We start from the raw sequence: 13,796 nt of genomic DNA on the forward strand, positions 1-13,796 counted from the left end.
GCATCCCTCCTTCCAGGGCCGGTTCTGATGCCCTCCTATGGGAAACCTCCATTGCTCGCTTCCAGGCATGCTTGGTCTCTTCCTGATCTGGGTGTCTATCTCAGTGACAAGCCGGGTACATATTTAACAGCTAGTCTTCCTAATCAGGTGCCACTTGAGGTTAAGGGTGAGTGTTTTACTTATTTCCGAGTTCCCGGCATCCAGGATAGTATACGATATTCATTCTACTATATGCTACTATTATTAAATGATACTATAGCTATTTAACTCTATTACATACAGGATCGGTCTTTAATAAAGGTTTCTTGATTGACCAGTTGGTAAAGGCTTTCCTTTCGGCGATGACACCCTTGCCCCCATGCCAGGGGCCCGTCACCTGTGACCGCAGCTCACAACATTCCTCTAGCTTTTCTTCCCCCCACGTGTTCTAGCTCCATGCCATGTTAGAGCTGGAAGGGATCTTCAAGTTTTGCTGAGTTTTGTTACAGCAATAACTATTATGTGAAGTAAAGGATTCCAAAAGCAAATATATCTTTTCTTTTTTTTTTTAACACTGAGATAAACAACATTTAAACAGATCCTTCAATGTAGAGCCGTGGTAGTCAACCTGGTCCCTACCGCCCACTAGTGGGCGTTCCAGCTTTCATGGTGGGCGGTAGCGGAGCAACCAGAGTATAAATAAAACGATAGATTTAACTATAGTAAGTTGTTTTATAAATATTTATTCTGCCAAACTTAGCGAAAATCCGACATAAAGTATTTGGTAAGTAATTATTATTATATGCTTTAACTTGCTGTAACTCTGCTTTATAAATTTTATAAAGTAAAGTGACTTCCCTACTTTATAAATCACCATTACTGTGGAACTGGTGGGTGGGTGGTTAGAAAATGTTACTACTACCAGAGATACAGAAGTGGGCGGTAGGTATAAAAAGGTTGACTACCCCTGGTGTAGAGCGTCTCAGAGCCCATCACATGCTAGGATGTGTTGGGAGTCCATGAGAAAGCAATATGGTGACATTTCTCAGTGACTCGCCCTCCCACCCCCATGGATCCCTTTTCTCTGGAAGAGTCCCCTTGGACCCAGGCCAGTGGAAGACACAGTGGGGACATTCTGACCTACTGTACCCCCTTGTTCTACAGGTGTGAATTGACTCCCCTGGGCCCCAGAGCCGGCCAGCAGCGAGGCTGCGTGCCTCCCAGCTCGGAGTCTCTCTTCCACTCAGTGGCTCCATCTCTCTCCATCTTCTCTGCCACTTTTTGGTCACACCACTAATTTAGCACTTTGCATGGTTGGTCATGTATGCACTTATGTCTAGAGCTAAATTATAACTTTCCGAAAGGGGGGGCATTTCAACACTCTGCTAATCTCCTCCTCGCTGCGCAGACAGCCAGGCACGCGGTCAGGATGCTGTCACCGAAGAACGAATGGTGAAGGAACGAACTAGAGAGGTAAGAGTTTATCACCAGTGTTTTTGAAAAGTCCTCAAAAATCTCTTTGGGGAATAAAATGGATGCGGCATTATTTTATGTACCACGGAGAAGGGAAATGTTTTCCACGACCTCACCACAATTCTTTCTCATCACCAGTTGTAAAGGAATATCCTACTTTCAGGGTTATTACAACCAAAGCAAATGTGTATCTTAAAATTAATGAAATACAGTCAAGATGTTTACTCAAAGCGAAACTCAGTTCTACAGATAACCTCATTCCACTGGAAACTCATTTCAGAACTGCCCAAAGCCTCAGAGTGGAAAGGAAGTGGGGAGAGGGGAGGGCTCGGAGTCACGGGGGTAAAGACGAACGGCTAAGAGCGTTCTGCCAAGGGCCAAAGTCGTGAGTGCCTTGAGGTTTTCGAGGGCGGTGGCCACTGCTGTCGGGCAGGCTCCAGCTGAAACCCAACAGGCAGGGCACACAAATGGCATCAATTAATCTGAGATTGGTAATGACATGTTTGTTTTGGATTGAGGGAATGTCATTGTGGCTTCGATGCAGTGATTGGGTTGTTGTGGATGGAGGGTGGAGAAGTGCATGTCCTGGACTCATAGTCATGCCATGGACCTTGGAAGCCATCCAGGAGCGTTCCGGGCTGTTTGGGGTACTTGGGAGTCTCTGGGTAAAGCGTTTTCTCAAAGAACCTCAGAGAAGCATCCTGAACCGGTGAACCAGAGGATGATACTCTCATGCCAACAGCCATGGGGTGATGCTCTAGAGTTGATCTGTACCTCTTCACTGTTTTCTTTTTTCTTTCTTTCTGTTCTCTTTCTTTCTTTCTTTTTCTTTCTTTCTTTCTTTCTTTCCTTTCTTTCTTTCTTTTTCTTTCTTTCTCTCTCTCGCTCTCTTTCTTCCTTTCTTTCTTCTCTCTCTCTCTCTCTCTCTCTCTCTCTTTTTGTTGGAAGGCTTCTTTCCCTGACCATGTAAACACTGGGGCCACGGGAAGTCATTTCTCCATTGCCAGAACATGGTCCAAATTCATGAGTTTGACATTTCAAACCAGACTCATGCCCTCAGTGGTCAGGTTGGTTTTCCTTTGGCCAAACACAACCTTCTGCACTTGGAGAGGGTGGCCGGGCTGGAAGGGCACTTGCAGGGCTTATAAAAAAAGGGTAGCAAAGTCTTCTGGGAGAGAAAATAGCTCTTTCCAGAGAGATTTTCATGATTAAGTGCAAATGAACCTAAAACACACGGATCAGATTTACCTGAAATTACACAGTTTTAAAAATTATGAGGGGGCACAAATAGTTTTTCTGGTAACCCCAAAACATCTGAAGAAGAAACATACAAACACACACTTGTGCACACAAAAATAAACCAGCCGATGGTGTCTGAGGCACCCTATAAATGCGGGATCCAGCCCAGCCCGTCCCTGTTGGGTGAGCAAGGCCAGACCCTTCTGTTCATCTGCTGAAGGGAGGCTCTGTGGCTGGGAGCCCCCTTCAGCTGAGTTGCCCTGCAATTCTGAAGAGAGGGACAGGGCAGGGTGGTGGGGGGGAGCCCATTTTCTGTCATTTAATCCCTTCCATTAGTTACCTTTACCTTTATGAATGCTGTTAAGATTTGGGCTTTCACATACATAACTTTAAATCAGTAATATCCTTCATGGTCCCATGATTTGTTGGCTCCATATGTAACCTCTTGGCCCGCTCAACTGGCTCCTACTCAAATCTTGCGGCGTCTTGTACCTTTCAGCGTTCTTTTTGTTGGGAAGGAGCACGAGCAGAGGAGGGAGCGGGCAGGAGAGAGGAGAAGAAGCGAGAGAAAGAAGGAAAAAACGGAATTCCTTCTCCTGAAATTTCTCAATGTGGAACTCATTGTCTGTACTGGCTTTGAGGCAGAAAAGAGAAAAAAACAACAACAACAACACAAAAAACTTAAGAGTTTAAATATTAGTTGAAGTCTGAAGTCCTCCCTGTACCCGTCCCCCTCTTGTAAAATTAAAGCTGCAGCTAGCCGTTGGTGTCTAGATCTTGAAATGTCACCAGCAACATTGCTGTTATTTTGATTTTTCTGGGCAACGCCCGTCGGTTCCCTGCTGCAGCTCAATTAAGGGAACGCGGCCTTGCGGATCGGGCCTGACAGCTGCATCGAATTTGGGTTCATTGGGTGATTTATCGGGCCTGCTGATGTACAGCCGCATGATTTAGGAGCGCAAAAAAAAAACACACCAAAAAACCTGGAATGCACCAGAAAGCAATATATGCATTATTATTAATAATAATAATAAAGATAAATGTCAGCCCCAAGTGACTCTGGTGGCCCTTGCCACTCCATTTAACATTTTAACGGTGGCATGTGGCCCCTGCGTGGCACTTGGTTCTGTCTGGTGCCTTCAAGGAGGCTAAGAAAAGGTTATTTGTCAAATGCTGGGTCGGAGTTGGGGGGTTATTTTTAAAGCTCTAGGTCAGACCAGCCCAGCTGCATTCCTGTCCCTGTCATTGAACGAGCTGAACTTTGTCACATTATTAAGCTGTCAGCAACGCCAGGGCGTTGTTTAGATTTCTGGTGGGAACTCCTCACACATGCTCCAGGGCTCCGTGGGGATTTTATCAACACCATTGTAAAACATGCACAAATGAGCTGTGCTCGAACTGCCCTGGGAAGACGGTTCCCTCGGCCCCAGACAGGGATGGATACCAGGGCGGGCTCGGCGCCGCCCACCGCACCCGCCCCTGCGCCGGCTGCCAACGCCCACCGCACGCAGGTCCCCCGGCTCCGCGTGTCACTTCCCTCCGCTCCGCGCGGTGAGCGCCGCGAGTCTTGCCTTGGTCTCGGACAGGCTGGGTGCCCGGAAGCACTGAGTTCAGATTCAGCAGAGCGGATGCAGCCCAATGGGGCCCCTTCACTACTCCATGGACCCCGCTTTCCCCGGCAGCCCAGTGTCTCCCTCACCCCTGGGAGTCAAATGTTCTCCTCCGGGAGTGGGAAAAGCTCCAGATACAAATTAGAGAAGTTCAGCGGGCAGGAATTATGGGCTACGCCATCTCCTGGAGGAGGGCTGTGTTTGTGGGGTCGGTGGGACTCAAGAGCGGGCTTCCACTGTCGCTCTGGGCGACATGGGAGCAGTGGACACAGGGCTGGGTCTCCGGCAGCCCCCCCACCCCCCACCCCCGTCACGGGGCTGCACGGAGCCCATTCTGCATGTCAGCGTGGAAAGGCCTCGAACAGCGGCTATGGGGTGTGTGGGGACAGAGGGCATGGGCAAAAATGAGTAATAATGGGGACACCTGCAAATTGTTTCAGAATCCCTCCCACCAAGTCTGAAAATAAAATTAGGGCAGCGGGGCTCCCACCACAGCCAGCCCCAGGACCCGAAGGGAAGACGCGATCCCTGGCACAGCACAGGACGCTTTGAATCTGTTAAAATAGCTGGCTAGCCTTGAGCAGTGTGGAAAGAGCTCTGTCCCCTACTGGCCCTCTGACCTCAGGCCCTGCCCATCTGTGCATGGGTATAACAGTAGCCCGTCCCTTGCAGGGTGACGTGATGACCAGGGAGATAATGTGAGTAACAACACCCAGTGTACTCCTGAAGACAGCAGGGAACTCGGACGATCTGTCTTCCAAGAAAGCCGAATCCAGGCCTGGGTACTCCCGGGCACTCCTGTCTCTGCCTGCCTTGATTTGTGGCAGCTCCGGGCTCCTGGGCTTGGCTGTGCCATGAATCAGCTGTGTGAACTTGGAAAACACACTCGACCTTGTGGCCAGTAAGGAAGGTGCATTGATGACTCAGTCCTGCTCTCACTTCTGGGATTCTCTTTCAACTTGAGTGATCAAAACCAGAGTGAAGCAGTCAGGGCCACTGTTCAGGATCCAGGGGCCTCATGAGGCTGAAACAATGTAGGCAGCGACACTTACACAATCGAGCGACCCACACCTAAGTAAAAACACATGGCTGCTTCCCCTCCCCACCCCAGTGCACACAGCACGTGGGTGGTCCCCACAGGGAAGTGGAAACGATTGTGTACCTGCTCCAAGGATTTTTTCCACATAAGAAGAGCCCCAGATCTTTCTCCAGACCTCCCACTGTCGACAATTTGGTCGATCACCCTGCAAAGAACTCCTCAGGGATGGGAAACTTCTCCTAACAAAGCCCCTGGTTACCACCACGGGAGCCAGCTAACAACCTCATTAAATCTGGTGGGTCCAGGCCTTCCGATGGATGCTCTGACACGTCAGGTGGAAGCCACAGGCCTCTCCCGAGACATGCACGGCATTGCAGTTTCTCCCCCATCAGGGTGGGTGGTGGTGAATATTGTTAATAACAATCACAGACGCTGCTACATGTGTTAGCAGGCAAGGCCAGCAAATGCAGGTCGTCAGCCTTGGGTAAGAGACGCAGAGGCAGTGGAATAGGTCACTGACCCGTGATGGCTCCGATTTGGGATTTAGACTGAGAAAGCCTGAGCTACACCCAGTTCTGCCATCATGTAACCCAGTGGTAGTCAACCTGGTCCCTACCGCCCACTAGTGGGCGTTCCAGCTTTCACGGTGGACGGTAGCAGAGCAACCAAAGTATAACCCAGTTCTGCCATCATGTAACCCAGTGGTAGTCAATCTGGTCCCTACCACCCACTAGTGGGCGTTCCAGCTTTCATGGTGGACGGTAGCAGAGCAACCAAAGTATATATAAATCAAAAGATAGATTTAATTGTAATAAGTTGTTTTATAAAGATTTATTCTGCCAAGTTTAGCAAAAATCTGACATAAAGTACTTGGTAAGTAATTTTCATTATATGCTTTAACTTGCTGTAACTCCGCTTTATAAATTTTATAAAGTAAAGTGACTTCCCTACTTTATAAATCACCATTACTGTGGAACCAGTGGGCAGTTAGAAAATGTTACTACTAACAGAGATACAAAAGTGGGTGGTACGTATAAAAAGGTTGACTACCCCTGGTTATTGTAACCTCTAGCAAGCTCCTCCCACTCCCACTTCCACCGTTCAGAATGAGATCAATGGTGACTGCACCTGCCCTGCCTATTCCTCAAAGGACTCTGGTGACTCAGGAGAATAAGTGGAAACGGGGCTTAAGAATACCTATCTCCAAGATCAGTGGTGGGACTCAAAAAATTTAACAACTGGTTCTCTGCCCTAATGACTATTTTAAGTACCAAAGAACGATATACTGAAAGGTAGTTTATTATTTCATACATTTAATACTTAAATAATAATAAAAGAGGTATACAAAACTAGATAATACGAGTTGTAAAATATTAATGAAATAAATAATAAATAATACCCGACAAAAATAATAAAGCTGTTATTTAAGATATTTTCATATTGTTTTTTGATTGGCATCCTCATTTTCACCTATGAATAGAATGAACATTACTACGGGCACTTAGAATACGCTGTTGCACAGATGAATGTTAAAAAAGAGTAAGAAATATAAATTTGTGATTTCCACATTGGGTGGTTGCCTAGGCGCCCACCTTAGAGAGAACCCTGATTATAAGTGCCATGTTAACCAGTTTGCCGAACTCAACAAAAATTTAGATATCGGTTCTGCCGAACCAATGCGAACTGGCTGAATCCCACCACTGTCCAAGATGATTAAAGAAAATAATATGCTAAAGTTCCTGACACAGAAGTGGGCACGCAGTAAGAACTCAGTAATTATCCACTGTTATTATCATTGTCGATCTATTTACCTTCTAGTTGTAGTCAGTCCTGGATGCTGGGCAGAGTCCCATAAAATATTACTTTGTTTAATCCTCACATTTTCCAGACGAAGAAACTGAGCTCAGGAGGATGATTTCTGCAGGCCCTCTAGCCAGGGCTGGGAATCACAGCCAGGCACTAACTCCAAAGGTGGCGCTCTTTCATTTTTAATGACATGAAATCATGTGTATGGAAGCACAACACTGTTGCTAACTCATATTAGTAGGATTTCACTAAAGATCTTGGCTTCTTAGTATAATCTCTATTGGTTAGGATGCATCTGGATGCATGCAGCAGGGTGCTCACCAATCAGTGGTCCAGGTGTTAAAGTATTACGTTATTTTACATAAACACAAGAGGGAGGTGGTGCTGGATCAGTAGCTCTGTGAAGTCAGAACACCAAGGAGTTGGGCTGGCATTTCCATGGTCCCCTGGTCTTCCCCTCATTGCTGCAAAATGGCTGCCAAAGACCCAACATCATGTCTTCACACCACAGAATCCCAAGGAGGAAGGCAGGGAGGGTCAGAAAGGCTTTTACTCATATACCTCCTTTTATATTATTATTATTATTATTATTATTATTATTATTATTGAGAATAATCTTTTACAGAGGCCCCTAGCAGAGTTTTACTTACATCTTATTGGCTGAATTGAGTCACTGGTAATGGAGAAGAGGGTAGCTATAATTGAACCAGAACAATCACATTTGTCCCCTGGAACTGCAGGAAGAAACTTGGAGTTCTGCTTAGCAAGAGGGAAGGGGGAAAGTTAATAGGGCAGTAAACAGTTCTTCTATATAGTACCCAAGCCCCTACTTCTATACCCGTCTCATAGCCCACTGCCCTTCTGTACCCTGCTGTCTGCTGGACCCCACTCTGGCCAGCTGGTCTCCTCACTACCTGGCCCATATACCACACTCAGGCCTTGGTGTGCCTTCTTGGTCTTCCCTCTGCTTACAATGTCTTTCTTGCATATGTTTCACCCATGAACATTCTATTTCACAATAAAGGACAATCATTACTCATCTTCATCCCCAACAACTTCAATCTATGCCAATATTTCCTTTTGTAAACTAGAGAACACTTACAATATGCAAGAGAGGTAGTCTATACAGTGGTTAAAGCATGGACTCTGGAACTACCCTGAGGTATTTGAATCCTGACTAGAGTATCTACTAGCTGTGTTACGTGGGCAAGTCTTGGTGTTTCCGGACCTCAGTTTCCCCTTCTGTAAAAGGAGATTAATGGCACCTACCTCATAGGATTGTTGTAAGAGCTAAAGGGGTTAAAGTAGAGTGTCTGACACATCATAAGTGCCATTTTTTTACTCTCATTTTGTTATTAAATTATTCCTTTCATCACCTAAGTCCTAGATTATAGGATAAAGAGAGAAATATCTAGACCAGTCCATTCATATAGCAGTTATAAAAATTGAGGTCTTGAGAGTGTAAAGCTGATGTTCTCAAGGTCACGAGGGCAATTGCGTACTGTTGGCAGGTCACTGAAATATAGATGTTTTGATGTCAAGAGTGCTCTTTGGGAAACTTTCTGAAATGTTTTTGAACCCCTGGGTCAGGGTTTCTCAAGCCTGGGACTTTGCCATAACCATCAGAACCCCTGGGAACATGTTAAAAATTATGATTCCTGGACCCCATTTCAGATTTCCTGAATCAGGCTGTCTATGGCTAAGGCTCAAATCTGTTATTTGAACAAACTTCTGATGACTTATGAACCAAGGATTGACACGCACTGCTGGAGGGACTGGCATTTCCTTCAGACACCAGGCACACATGGACAAGGAAAGGGGCATCTTTAAGCACCAAGGTAGACCTCCCTGGGGACATGAATGTAGACTCAGACATGGAGGCACAGGTTAAGAATTTCTTGGCTCTAGTTCAGTTATTCAGTCAGAACCATAGGATTTTAGAGACTGAGAAGTTTGGCAAAGGCTATGAAGTTTCGTGTTGAGGAAGTAGAAAAGATGGGGAGCAAGATGGGGAGGAGTAACCTCCCCAGACCTGGCCTATCACTCAGCTCTCAATTTTGGGCATTTTTCCCAGGGCTAATTACATTTAAAATGTCATCGGGGAGGGCCGACAACTTGGAGGACAAATGGGATAAAAGACCCTGTATTAGTTTTCTACTGCTGCATAACAGATGACCACAGTTTAGCAGCTTAGAACAACACACATTTATTATCTCAGCGCTCCTGTGGGCAGGAGTCTGGGCACGGTCCAGCTGGACCCTCTGCCTCAGGATGCCTCACAAGGCTGCAACCGTGGTGTCATCTGGCGCTCAGGTCTAATCTCCAGTTTTTCCCAGGGAAGAATCTGCTTCCAAGCTTACGTGGTGGTTGGCAGCATTAGTTTGTTACGAGTAGTTGAACTGAGGACCTCGGCTCCTTGTTGGCTATTAGCTGAAGGTTGCTCTCAGTTCCAGCCTCTCCAACATGACAACCCACTTCATCAAAACCAGAAGGAAGTGGCCGTGGCCCGCTGGCTCAGTGGATAGAGCACTGGCCTGGCAAATGGACATCCCAGGTTCGATTCCCGGCCAGCGAACACAGGAGAAGCGACCATCTGCTTCTCTCTCCCTTCCTCTCGCCCATCTCTCCCTCTTCTCCTCCTGTAGCCAGTGGTTTGACTGATTCGAGCATCGCTCCAGGTCTTGAGGGTAGCTCCACTGATTTGAACATTGGCCCCAGAAGGAGGTTGCCAGGTAGATCTCGGTCGGGGCACATGCGGGAGTCTGTCTCACTATCTCCCCTCCTCTCACTTAAAAAAATAAAATAAGATAAAAACCAGAAGGAAGAGACAATCTTTTGTAACCTAATCTTAGATGTGTAACCTAATCAAATAACCTGATCAACATTACAGTATTCTATTGGCCAGAAGCAAATTACTCAAGGGGAAGTGATTACGCCAAGGTGTGAGTACCAGGACTGGGGTATTTGGGAACCTCCACATTGAAAACTTTCTGTCTCAGTCAAAGTGGTTGAAACCACTGAAGAGAACTGTGGGATATGCAAATATGTTACACGGGTAGGATTCTATCAATCCGTCTATATTGTCTCTCAAAATAATTTATTACATTAGCCACCTGCTTCATATTTATCCATCAAGTATTATTGATGACCAACTAGAGGCATACTATATTATACTATATACGTAAAACAAGGGACTGCTCTCAAGAGGCTTTTAGTTCCAAAGCAGAGCTAAGTTATGTAGTATCTGCTGCTAAATTCCTATCGCAAAATCCCTTACTCGGCAGCCACCTCTGGGATGGAGAGCACAGGATCTTCTAAAACCTCCTATGAAATGCAAATCTATTATTCCAGGAGGGAGAACCCAGTGATACACTGGATTTCAGCAAGGTTGGATGGACAGGCACAGAACAGGCATAAGCAGAGATCCAAACTCAGGGAGCAGGTGAGGGCCACTCTCTCCAGCCCTGGGATGGCTCTCGAGGGGCCTTTCTTTGACTGGGAGGGGCTGTGGCAGAGAGTACTGGGAGGGTGTAGACAGGCAGTACCAAAGGGACATTCTTCAGCAACAGTTCTGCCTGGGGTGGACTCAAGTTCCAGCCACCAAAAGGCAGCCACAGAAATATGTTCGGTCAAACCTGGACTCCCTTAGCCGCCATCTCCTACCTGCCAGCATGAGTAATGCCAAAGGAAATACAAAAGAAAGCTCGTTAATTGTTTCTATGCATCCAGCAAGTATTCATTAAATGTTTTCTCTGTCCGAGGCACATGGGCTCTGTCTTTGCTCACGTGCAACTTGTTGTGGGACCACAGCGAGATCAGTCCACGTGTCCCCCCCCCCCCCCCCCCCACACACACACCTTGTTGTACACGCAGAGAGTCATGCTACAGCTCGCATGGGAACCCTGCCAGGCAGGGTAAAATAGGGCCCCAGTTCTTCCATGGAGCTCTGTGTGAGCGAACCATGAGAGAAGCCAGCCTGCAGTTTATAAAGTGGGAGCCACAGGTGAAAAGTGCTTCTTGGAAAGAGAGGAGGAATAGAGAGGCCGAGAGGTTTCAGAGGCGGCATTTGGTAACAGAGCTGAAAGGACGACTCCTCTGGAGATTGTCATGTGTTCCCTGAACTTGAATGGGTATGGGAGAAAAGAAGGTGTTTCTCTGTTAGTGGCAGGACAAGGTGTCGCTTGGGACGAATACTTACATCTTACAGAGATGCTAAGTAACAAAGGGCAGGGGTGCTGAGGCGAGAAAGAGACACGATCTAACCCAACTGCGGATCTTTTCCTGGCATGGTGTTCATGATTTTCCTGTATTTTTAGTTTCCTGCTTTTAATCTTTGTGATCGTTACTCTATCAGGACACAAAGATAATCAAAACGCATGTCGCAGATCGTGATGTTGAGTTTAAACGGTATTCTGATTTGTTTTCTTTCACAGTTCTAACATTAACCCCCCTCACCCTCAATAGTTTTTCTTCCGGGGCGGGAGGACCGCACCCGAGGAGCTGTCAGGCGGCGTGCTCTGACGCATGCGTCCAGGGACAGACAGGAACGGAGGGGGAGACACGCCTACCGCAAGTCCCCCTCCCCTCCCCTGGAAGCTCGGCTTTTGACCTAGAGCAAATCGATAAGGTTTGCAGAAAAGTTACTGGAAAATGAGGAATCTCTGACTTTTGAGATAAGAAGGGACTTGGAAATCCTCTGCTACAATCATTCCTTTCAGAAACCAAGAAAGAGTAGATCCCAACAAACAAGGAGCAAAGACTGATACTATGCCAGCCAGATATGTCTGGCTCCCAGCCTGCGTTCTTTCTCCACGCTGGGCCACCCCCGAGACACTCAGTGACACCCCAGAGGGACTCAAGCATCAAACACATTCCTTCTCAGGCCTCCGGCAAGCACCCCTTTCTACTTGAGTATGTAAATCTGTATCCTGTCCTATGATGGGTAGTAGGTCCTGTTGCGTTTCTTCTCTGATGCCCTCTCACTCCCATGTGCCCAGCCATCTCCTGCCTCCCAGGAGACATGAAGATGTTTGTCAAGTCGAATTGAACACCTCGGTGGCAGAGAACCTACATGTTGGGCAGATAAAATATATTATGCTCACTTTGTTAAAGATGGCGCTGCCCACGTGAAGGCCATCACTCAGGTGATATTAATGTGTGTTAGGGGCAGGCTGTGGGCAGGCAGAATCCTTGTGACCTGGGGCTTGGTTTTGGGATTAGGCCTTTCCCACCCTTTTTGATGTGGGGTGGTACAATCCCATCATGTCTCTGAGAAGTGACTTTGTATTAGAGACTTCCCTGTTTTGTATATTGGATTAAAGGTTTTGAATCTACAGTATAAAATGGGGGCAGAACAGGAGCTTGCTCTCTTGGTTCCTGAGATTATCATTAGAGGAGAGAGCAGAGCAGAGAGCAGAAGGAGGCCACGTGGAGAAGGCCAGGAAAAGCAGCCAAGATGGCAGAGTGCTGAGTGAGATGCCAGTTTGTGTAGAGTTTGTATCTGGGATAAGGAAGGAGATGGGGAACTGAGGAGAATAAGGCTGGTGAGCTAGAAACCTTTGATTCTAGGAAACTCGGATAAGTCAGTAGCTTTGTGAGCACTGAATGTGAGTGGGTTTTGGAATCCAGTGTCTGTTTTTACTTGCCCGCCAGGTGCAAGCTAGAATTAAAAACTATGGCCCACCAGTTTGTGGCTCCGTTGTTTCTTTACCGACTGTCCGAATCCAATGCGAACCTGCATGGGCCGGGCTGCTGTGATAGTGGCCCTGGCCACTGGCTTTACACTACACATGTCTCTCTTCTGTAACTTTCTCTATAGTGATCTTATAACAACTCCTTCACACAAGAAATTAACAATAGTCAACAATAAGAATCCCAATAGAAGGAGATAGGAATATTTAAAAAGCAAAGAATATGTTTTAGTTCATAGAGCAGATCTGATCTGGAAAGAATCTGGTTTCGATACATGCTGCTAATGGAACCCTTTGAATAGAGGACCCTTGCAGAACTCACTATCTCTAATTTCTTTTGTTGCAATTTTCCAATAAAATCTGGCAGCGGCCCAGGTTCTCAGAGGACTAATAAGGATAAGAATGTCCCTGATTTTCCTTCAAAATGAGAAATCATTTCAACGTGAGGTGTCCAGCCGCAGCTGGCACAATCCCCCTGGGTCTCTGGATTTTAGGAAGCAGACCTGGGCCTCTCTTTGGCCATCCCAACAGCCTCCAGACTTATAATTATTCAGTCAGCAGCCCAGAATTGTGGCCTACTTAGTTTTCTCTAAAAGCACTTAAGGACAGTTTAATGAAAGGAAAGAGCAGCAAAGAAAGGGGAAAAATGCTTTTTTTAGGAACAGAACAAAATATCATGTTTTCCCCTCTCTCTCTCTCTCTCTCTTTTTCCCTTTTTGCAATATTTCTCCTCCGAGAAAATTATAGTCTTTAAAGCCAACAATGTGCTCTGTATGTTTTGCTTATTACAGTGGTTAAAATGAGAACCATGGGTGATGGAGTATCATTATAGCATTCTTGATACCCCTGATATATTTGTGCAAACATAGCTGTGGGCAGCGCATGCACAGTGATGAGCCCACGTTGTGGGGAGAACTTTCTCTTTGTCTTTGTTTATTTGCACAGCTTCTTGCCTTTCTC

The sequence above is a fragment of the Saccopteryx leptura genome, chromosome 1 (assembly GCF_036850995.1).
Source record: "Saccopteryx leptura isolate mSacLep1 chromosome 1, mSacLep1_pri_phased_curated, whole genome shotgun sequence".
In the NCBI taxonomy this organism is placed as follows: Eukaryota; Metazoa; Chordata; class Mammalia; order Chiroptera; family Emballonuridae; genus Saccopteryx; species Saccopteryx leptura.